Below are 8509 nucleotides of genomic sequence, written 5' to 3'. Positions count from 1 at the left end.
CAGTGTTCTATCTCAGTGCTGGTGTCAGTGAGGGAGATAGCAGCGGAGAAGCCAATCATCAGGCAGTGCCAGCACCATGGCTGAGGATCAGCACTGGACTGGCACCTCTGGACTACCGCAGTGGAGCCCTACATAGGTGGAGGTAAGGGCCGGGCAGAGGGAGGGGTCAGGGGCTCAAGCACAGGTTGGAACACTGGGACACTGGCACAGGACTGCACTGCCCTGACTGTGGCACTGATCATCTGCTGCACCCCCTTCATAGCCCGGCCTGACCTTACTTCTCCTCCATGGCCTTCATGCGCTCCTGAATTTTCACAGATAAAAAAAGAATACTTGTCATTGTCGATCCCAGATTCCCTTAATACTTCTGGTATGTCAGTGTCCATGTTGTGGGACTATGTGTGCACAGCTAGTAAGTATTTTGTGGCTGAAAATATGACCTGGAGGTTTTTAAGGTTCGCCTGCCATTAAAGTGAATGGGGTCCGCTGCGAACCTTGCGGTTCGCGAACATTTGGGCACGTTCGTGGATCGCGTTCACTAAACATCCCGTCAGATGTTCGTCCATCACTATGTACAGTATCTCATAAAAATTAGTACATCCCTCACATTTTTGTTAATATTTTATTATATCTTCTCATGTGACAACACTGAAGGAATTGCACTTTGCTACAATGTAAAGTAGTGAGTGCACAGCTTGTATAACAGTGTAAATTTGCGTCCCCTCAAAATAACTCAACACACAGCATTAATGTCTAAACCGCTGGCAACAAAAGTGAGTACATCCCTAAGTGAAAATGTCTGAATTGGGCCCAAAGTTTCAATATTTTGTGTGGCCACCATTATTTTCCAGCACTAAATTAACCCTCTTAGGCATGGAGTTCACCAGAGCTTCACAGGTTACAACTGGAGTCCTCTTCCACTCCTCCATGAGGACATCACAGAGCTGGTGGATGTTAGAGACCTTGCACTCCTCCACCTTCCCTTTGAGGATGCCCCACAGATGCTCAATAGGGTTTAGGTCTGGAGACATGCTTTGCCAGTCCATCATCTTTGCCCTCAGCTTCTTTAGTAAGACAGTGGTCATCTTGGAGGTGTGTTTGGGGTCCTTATCATGTTGGAATACTGCCCTGCGGCCCAATCTCAGAAGTGAGGGGATCATGCTCTGCTTCAGTATGTCACAGTACATGTTGGCATTCATGGTTCCCTCAAAGAACTGTAGCTCCCCAGAGCTGGCAGCACTCATGCAGCCCCAGATCATGACACTCCCACCACCATGCTTGACTGTAGGCAAGACACACTTGTCTTTGTACTCCTCACCTTGGTCTCATCAGACCACAGGATATGGTTCCAGTAATCCATGTCCTTAGTCTGCTTGTCTTCAGCAAACTGTTTGGGGGCTTTCTTGTGCATCATCTTTAGAAGAGGCTTCCTTCTGGGATAACAGTCATGCAGACCAATTTGATGCAGTGTGCGGCATATGGCCTGAGCACTGACAGGCTGACCCCCCACCCCTTCAACATCTGTAGCAATGCTGGCAGCACTCATATGTCTATTTCCCAAAGGAAACCTCTGGATATGATGCTGAGCACGTGCACTCAACTTCTTTGGTCGACCATGGCAAGGCCTGTTCTAAGTGGAAATCGTCCAGTTAATGCATAACTTTGCATAACCTTGGCCACCATGCTGCAGCTTAGTTTCAGGGTCTTGGCAATCTTATAAAAAAAAAAATCAAATCCTCAGGGAGTTCTTTGCAATGAGGTGCCATGTTGAACTTCCAGTGACCAGTATGAGAGAGTGAGAACGATAACACCAAATTTAACACACCCGCTCCCCATTCACACCTGAGACGTTGTAACACTAATGAGTCACATGAGAGGAAAAGGAAAATGGCTGATTGGACCCAATCTGGACATTTTCACTTAGGGGTGTACTCACTTTTGTTGCTAGTGGTTTAGACATGAATGGCTGTGTGGTGGGTTATTTTGAGGGGACAGAAAATTTACACTTTTACATTTACATTTACATTTATACAAGCTGTACACTCACTACTTTACATTGTAGCAAAGTGTCATTTTTTCAGTGTTGCCACATGAAAAGATATAATAAAATATTTACAAAAATGTAAGAGGTGCACTCACTTTTGTGAGATACAGTACCTGTAGTACAGCCCAAAAACATAAGTGTGCATTTTGATTTTTTTTTATCCTACACACTGACACTGACACTGTCTGACACTGATACTAATTTCAAAAATGCTTTTAAAAAAAAATTACGCTGACAGGTACCCACTTCCGCTTTTCTTTTCCGCTTTTAGGCGAGAAATATGTCAGCTACTTGGGACACATCGCACATCCCAGGAGGCTGTGGGACCAAACTGGCGGCACACGATAATGGCAATATCACACATCTGCAGTGGGGAGCTGACTGTGAAACAGTAGGAAGTCACAGTTGACTACCATATCCAAGATGGCTGCACTGGGAGATCTGTAGACCTGCAAAGAACTGACCCCAGTGAAGACAGTGCTGGAGTCCTGAGCTGGTTACTGTCTGATAACTTAAACATCAGCTACAATGTCTGTAGCTACTCACTTTTAGTTTTCCCCTGTAAATATATTTTATTTTACTGCAGTTCTAGTATTTCCTCTTGCATCACTTTAATCTCTTATTCATATATAATATTAATGAAAATATTGTCAGAAAAACACATATGGAAGATTACTATCACAGATGCAAACTTTACTTTGCTGAATAACTTTGAAATTGTGTTGTAATGATCTCTAGAGACAGCAGACTGTACAGGTACAGAGATGAATAAAAACCTGGCATTCATAACATGACTCAGCCTGTATTATATGAGGTTATTTGTGGGTATATATAGAAAAGAATGGTAAATTGATGCAAATCACTGCATTTTGGCTACAACTTTAGTATAACCAAAGTTCAAGGTGAGTTTTGAAAATGTTTGCTTTTTTCAAGTAGACAGCTAAATAGACAGTTGGAAATGATTAGATTTCCGGCCTATTCATATTGCTACTCTACTCATGAGAGAAGAATTTAGCTTTATAATTTTTTGAAGTGAGTAGAGATAAGGAGACCGATTTACTAAGGGGGTTGATGATCTTTGCTTAAAAGAAAATGTGTAAATATTCAACTCAATTATTTATTCATGTGAAAATAAAATGAACAGGGATGTGTCTTTCACATGAGTAATTGATGTAAATATTCACACCATTTTTTTTAAGTGAAGGTTATGAACTTCTTTAGAAATATAGTGTAATATAGTATTATATTGTAGTAATGGAAATTATATTTTAAACAGTTTTCATCTGCAACCAATCTCTTACAACAGTTGTGGTCAAGCTATGTTTCAGTGAGTGTAATTCTAGAGAAAGCTGTCAGATTGCAGACATGCATAAGGAGACAGAGATTTTGGGTATGCTATAAGAGATGGTCAGAGAATGCAGAGATGCTACAGGGATTTGTTGGCGGCATGAAGGCAAAGGACACCAAATGTAAAGCCTCCTTACAACTGAATGCTTCCACATTTATGTTCCCTACAGCCCTTAAAAAAGAAGTACAGCCAAAGCTCATTTGGCTGTACTCCTTCTGTGGATCACCGGAGTGCAGTTTGTTCTGCAAACCATTTTGTGCAGCATTAGCGGGTGGTGTTTTTTTTTGGGGGTGGGAGCGGCAAACAACTCCCCCTTGGCCTGCCGGAGGAGCAGCACTAGCACAACTGCCCTTACCCCCACAGGTGCGGCATGTCACTAACACCCCCAGTAAAACACCCACCACCCACTGTCCTTACCCTGGATGCGGGCAGTGAGAGCAGCAGTTGGAGCTGAAGTGGCTCAGGGAAAGCTGCTCCGGTGTCCTCTCCTGGAGCAGCTTCCCTAGTGCGTCTCCTTTCTGCTAGGGGTCAATTGGATTGCCTGACATTTTGGCCAATCGGGAAACAGGTTTCATACCTGCTTTCTGATTGGCCCGGGAGGAGGATCAGTGTTGCGACAGCGAACATACATTTGCTGTTGCAACACAACTGGGTGGGCTCCGGTCGCATTCTCTGTGACACGAGTCCAACCAATTTTGAAACCTATTAGAGCCTCTGGCTGTAATCAGGTGCTTAAAAAAAACCTGCCCGCTATAATTCATGCGCCCTGAAAGGGACAGGACACATAAATAGGGGGGAAGCTGTGCCGGCTGTGGATAGATTCATGTTATCCACTGCATATAAGGGGTGGCGAGGAGAGAGGGGGCGGTGCCAGGGCGCCCCTAATGGACGGGCCACCACTGTGTGTAGGCTCCATCGGACATTTTCCACTGGAATTTCCATCACACAAAATTTGAGATCTGGATCTCAAATTTTCCGACAACAAAATTCTGATCATGTGTACACAATTCTGACGCACAAAGTTCCACACATGCTTGGAATCAAGCAGAAGAGCCGCAATTTCCGACCAACTTTGTGTGACGGTGTGCATGCAAGCCAACATCCGTCAGAAAAAATCCATGGATTTTGTTGTCGGAATGTCCAATCAATGTTCGATCGTGTGTACGGGGCATTAGAGGTGTAGGGGGACAGATGCAGCATCTGTATCAGTATGATTCTAAAATAAAAAGTAAACCCATATTTCTCTTTTAACTTAAATGTAAACAAAATTCAGGCTCTACTAATTGAAAAACAGTAAATGATAAATGACTACCCCAGTCACAATTATTTCAGTACAAAATACTTTTTTTTACCTATTTCTCAGGTTTTAGTCTTCAGTCACGTGACCACACACCCTGTTTTTGATATCCTCTTCCATAAAGCAGAGGCAAATACGTTCCCCGTCTGTGTACAGTGCACTCCAGAATGCAGTTTCACAGCAAGGCTGGGAGTCACTGTCAATCAAAACCACAGGAGGTTATGGTGGTTGAACTGACCGCAGATACACAGGTATTTTGGGGATGATTTACTAAAACCTGCGGGTGCAAAATCTGGTGCAGCTCTGCATGGTAGCTAATAAGCTTCTAACTTCAGCTTGTTCAATTAGGCTTTGACAATAAAACCTGGAAATCTGATTCTATGCAGAGCTGCCCCAGATTTTACACTTTTACTAACTTCAACAAGACACTGAGACACAAACTGACCACCCATAAAGGGTTTTTGCTGTATAAATCTATAGTAAAGAAACTTATTCACAATATGTCAAAAGACATAACAAGAGCTCAGTCCTCAAATTAGAAGTCAGGATCTCTGTAAAACAACATGCCTAATGCCTGGTACACACAATGAGATTATAGGATTAATGACCGCCCATTTTTTTCTTTGCATGCATCCCATATTGAAAGTGAAGGGGCTACTTATAAAAATTCTCATATGACAGAATAAAAATTCAGAAGTGATGTAATGTGTTGTAGTGTATTTTTATTGTATTTTCGAATGACAACTGTACTGATTAGATGAAAATTGTACCATCTGGTATCGTATGAGAACAATTTTCGTGCTTGTCCCATCTGATAATTTTGCATGAATTTTCGTGATTGGCTCTTGAAAGCTGTGTACTAACGATCAGATTATCGCATGATTGCTTTGAAAGCGATATTTTTCTTACGATTTTCTGATGGTGGGTAAGGGCCTTGAGACAGAAAAAGAAAAACAGGTGGGACAATCAAACAGATTTAGCATTGCAAACAGAATAGTTAAAATGATTAAAATGGAAAAATATATATTTAAAATTGCTAAATAATTCTGTCCAGCTCTTGATTGCTTTCTTTCCATGCCTCCTAGGCCACTGAATTTAATTACAATAGGAGGAAGCCCAGAGTGACATTAGGAAGTCTATTATCAACAAATGTATTCCCTCAATGATTAAAATAGCACTCTTGCAAATGTTTCTAATATGTGCAAAGTGTTATTTTCTGATATTTATGTTGTCATGTGCAAGAGGAATGTAACATTCACTTCATGAATCCTGTTTGTCTTGTTTTTGTTGTCAAATTATTTCTAGAATATGTAACTATTTTATATGTATCAATTTCTGACAAATACAATCAATATTAAATGCAATATACTCTAAGAACATCCCATTCTAAAAATAAATCCTTAAGAACCCTGGCTCAGAACAGAAACGACCCTAAGAACATTTGACCAACAGCATTCATGTTTCATTGACGGATGAGCCAATATTTACATTCAACTTTCAAACGTATGCCATCACTTGAATCAAATTTTGCCATAGAACATTCACTTTACCCAAAAGCCACAAATGTATACATTATATAAAAAAAAAACTAAAATAATTTAAAATTGCTGATTTATGAATGAAAGTACATACAGTTTTGCTGGATGAAAAGCTATGCACTTTTTTTTTATAAATAGACCCCAACTGTTTGCACTTCCTACTGCACTGCACTTTCTTTGTAAAAGTTAGTTACTGATGAGTCCAGCTGTTTCTATGGCTTATTAAATGCAAGTAAGACACAGATACATATAGAACTTTCATAACACAGATAATTTGGGTATTATTTACTAAAGGCTTACATAATCTTCACTTAAAGAATTGTAAATTACAATCACATGAAAAGCAATTTTCTGTTTATTTATTTTATCTACGTGTGATTTGGCATTCAAAAAGCTACAATTTATTAAAGTGGAAGTAAACCCATGGATTTAAACAGTTAAAAAAAAAAAGGCATGCCGGGAATGCTAACTGCACATTGGCTGTGCTCTCAGCCAAACTATCAAACCATCCAATGGCTGAATTCATAACGAATCACATGTGCAGCACCATAGCAGTTGAAGATTAAACAGAGGCAAAGATGGCAGCTTCCTTGGCAGAAAACGATAGGGGAGTTTACTTCCACTTTAAGTAAAGCAGCTTCTATATGTCAGTAACTCTGGAGCTAAAGAGAAACATTTAGATATCTCCTCTTTTGTCTATATTGGATACATCCATGCCATAACAATCTTGCAACTGAAGAAAAAACTGTGAAAGAATAGGAAATGTATTTATGAGCTATTAATTAAGCATATGTGGCGTAATATATATTTGCAGTGATAACACGGTAGAGGCCACCTTAGAAGACATCAGTAATCCTAATTAAAGAATGATGAACAGTTATCCATAGCAACCAATCAAATCTCACCTATTGGGTACAGCGAGAAAAATGAAAATGACAGATAATTGATTTAATGCATTGACCCTTCTCTTTGTCCATTGCTCTCTTTGTATATAAGGGTTGAGTGTTTCACTTTAAACGATTTTGACTTTTTAAGTATAACGCATGATTTTATTTCTAAAGATATTTTATTCAGAGAACTATGTCATGTATTTAAATGATTCCAGTACCAAATATTTAATTATTAAAGGAATTTCAAATATTCCAGAACTGCAAGTTTTAGTTTTTCTTCTAGTCCTACTTATTTTTCTCATCACTCTTGCTGCTAACATAACCATTCTTCTCCTGGTCTGCATAGACAATCATCTCCACACTCCCATGTACTTCTTTCTGGCCAATTTGTCCATCCTGGACATGTGTTCCTCTACAACCACTCAACACAGAGTGATCACAAATTTTATTTTGGGAGATAGAACAATCTCTTTCGTTGGCTGCCTCACACAGATGTACGTTTTTGCCTCACTCACAAGTGATGAACTTTTTATATTGACAGCCATGAGTTATGATCGTTATGTAGCCATATGTAATCCCTTAAATTATCATGTGATTATGAATCATAGAACCTGTGCTCTTTTGGCCACCATTTTTTGGCTGTTAGGGTTCATTGAAGTTCTCCCTGTTCTTGTTAACTTTTTGTTGGTCAGTTGTCACCTGTCTATAGAGATAGATCACTTCTTCTGTGACCCTCTTCTTCTTGAAAAACATATATGTGTCTACTCTTATTACTTAGATCTGTCAATTTATTTTGGTGGGCTTTTTGATGCAACCTGTCCACCTTTTCTTACTTTCCTTACTTACAGTTTTATAATTGTAACTATATTAAAGATCCGTAACAGCACTGGTAGACAGAAAGCTTTCTACACCTGTTCCTCACACCTTACAGTGGTCCTTTTACTCTACGTTACTTTGATTTGCCAGTATTTAAGGCCAACCTCCAATAACGTGAACTCCAATAAGCTCTACTCTATGTTCAACACTGCTGCTGTACCTATGTTGAATCCACTGATCTACAGCCTGAAAAACAAAGATGTAAAAGCAGCCTTTAGGAGAAAAACTATGGGTATGCTGAAACCATTTTCTTTACTTTAATTTATATATATATATATATATATATATATATATATATATATATATATATATATATATATATATTATATATATATTATATATATATTTCTAAATTAAATTTAATACATTTGCGATATTTGTGTGACATCTGTTATAAAAATGAAAGAAAATTGAGTATTTTCTCCACCTAGGTCAGAAATTTTAAAATAAATATTTTGAATGCTAACAACATTCTGTAACATAAATGTCAACTGTTAAAGAGAGTTAAAGAAGATT

The 8509-nt window shown here is 39.2% G+C and overlaps 1 long non-coding RNA gene across 1 annotated transcript; it reads left to right on the top strand.

Annotated features, from left to right (window-relative positions):
- Positions 1-2838: 2838 nt before the first annotated feature.
- LOC143988579 (uncharacterized) lies at positions 2839-7367 on the top strand. Its single transcript, XR_013276888.1, has 2 exons — positions 2839-2946; positions 7042-7367. It is a non-coding gene; the product is annotated as an uncharacterized LOC143988579 (long non-coding RNA).
- Positions 7368-8509: the final 1142 nt, after the last annotated feature.

This window comes from Lithobates pipiens, unplaced genomic scaffold (genome assembly GCF_037356315.1).
Source record: "Lithobates pipiens isolate NorthernLeopardFrog02 unplaced genomic scaffold, aLitPip1_a1.2 Scaffold_1, whole genome shotgun sequence".
Lineage (NCBI taxonomy): Eukaryota > Metazoa > Chordata > Amphibia > Anura > Ranidae > Lithobates > Lithobates pipiens.
The sequence above is the reverse complement of the archived record's forward strand: the minus strand, read 5'-3'. Positions and strand labels throughout refer to the sequence as shown.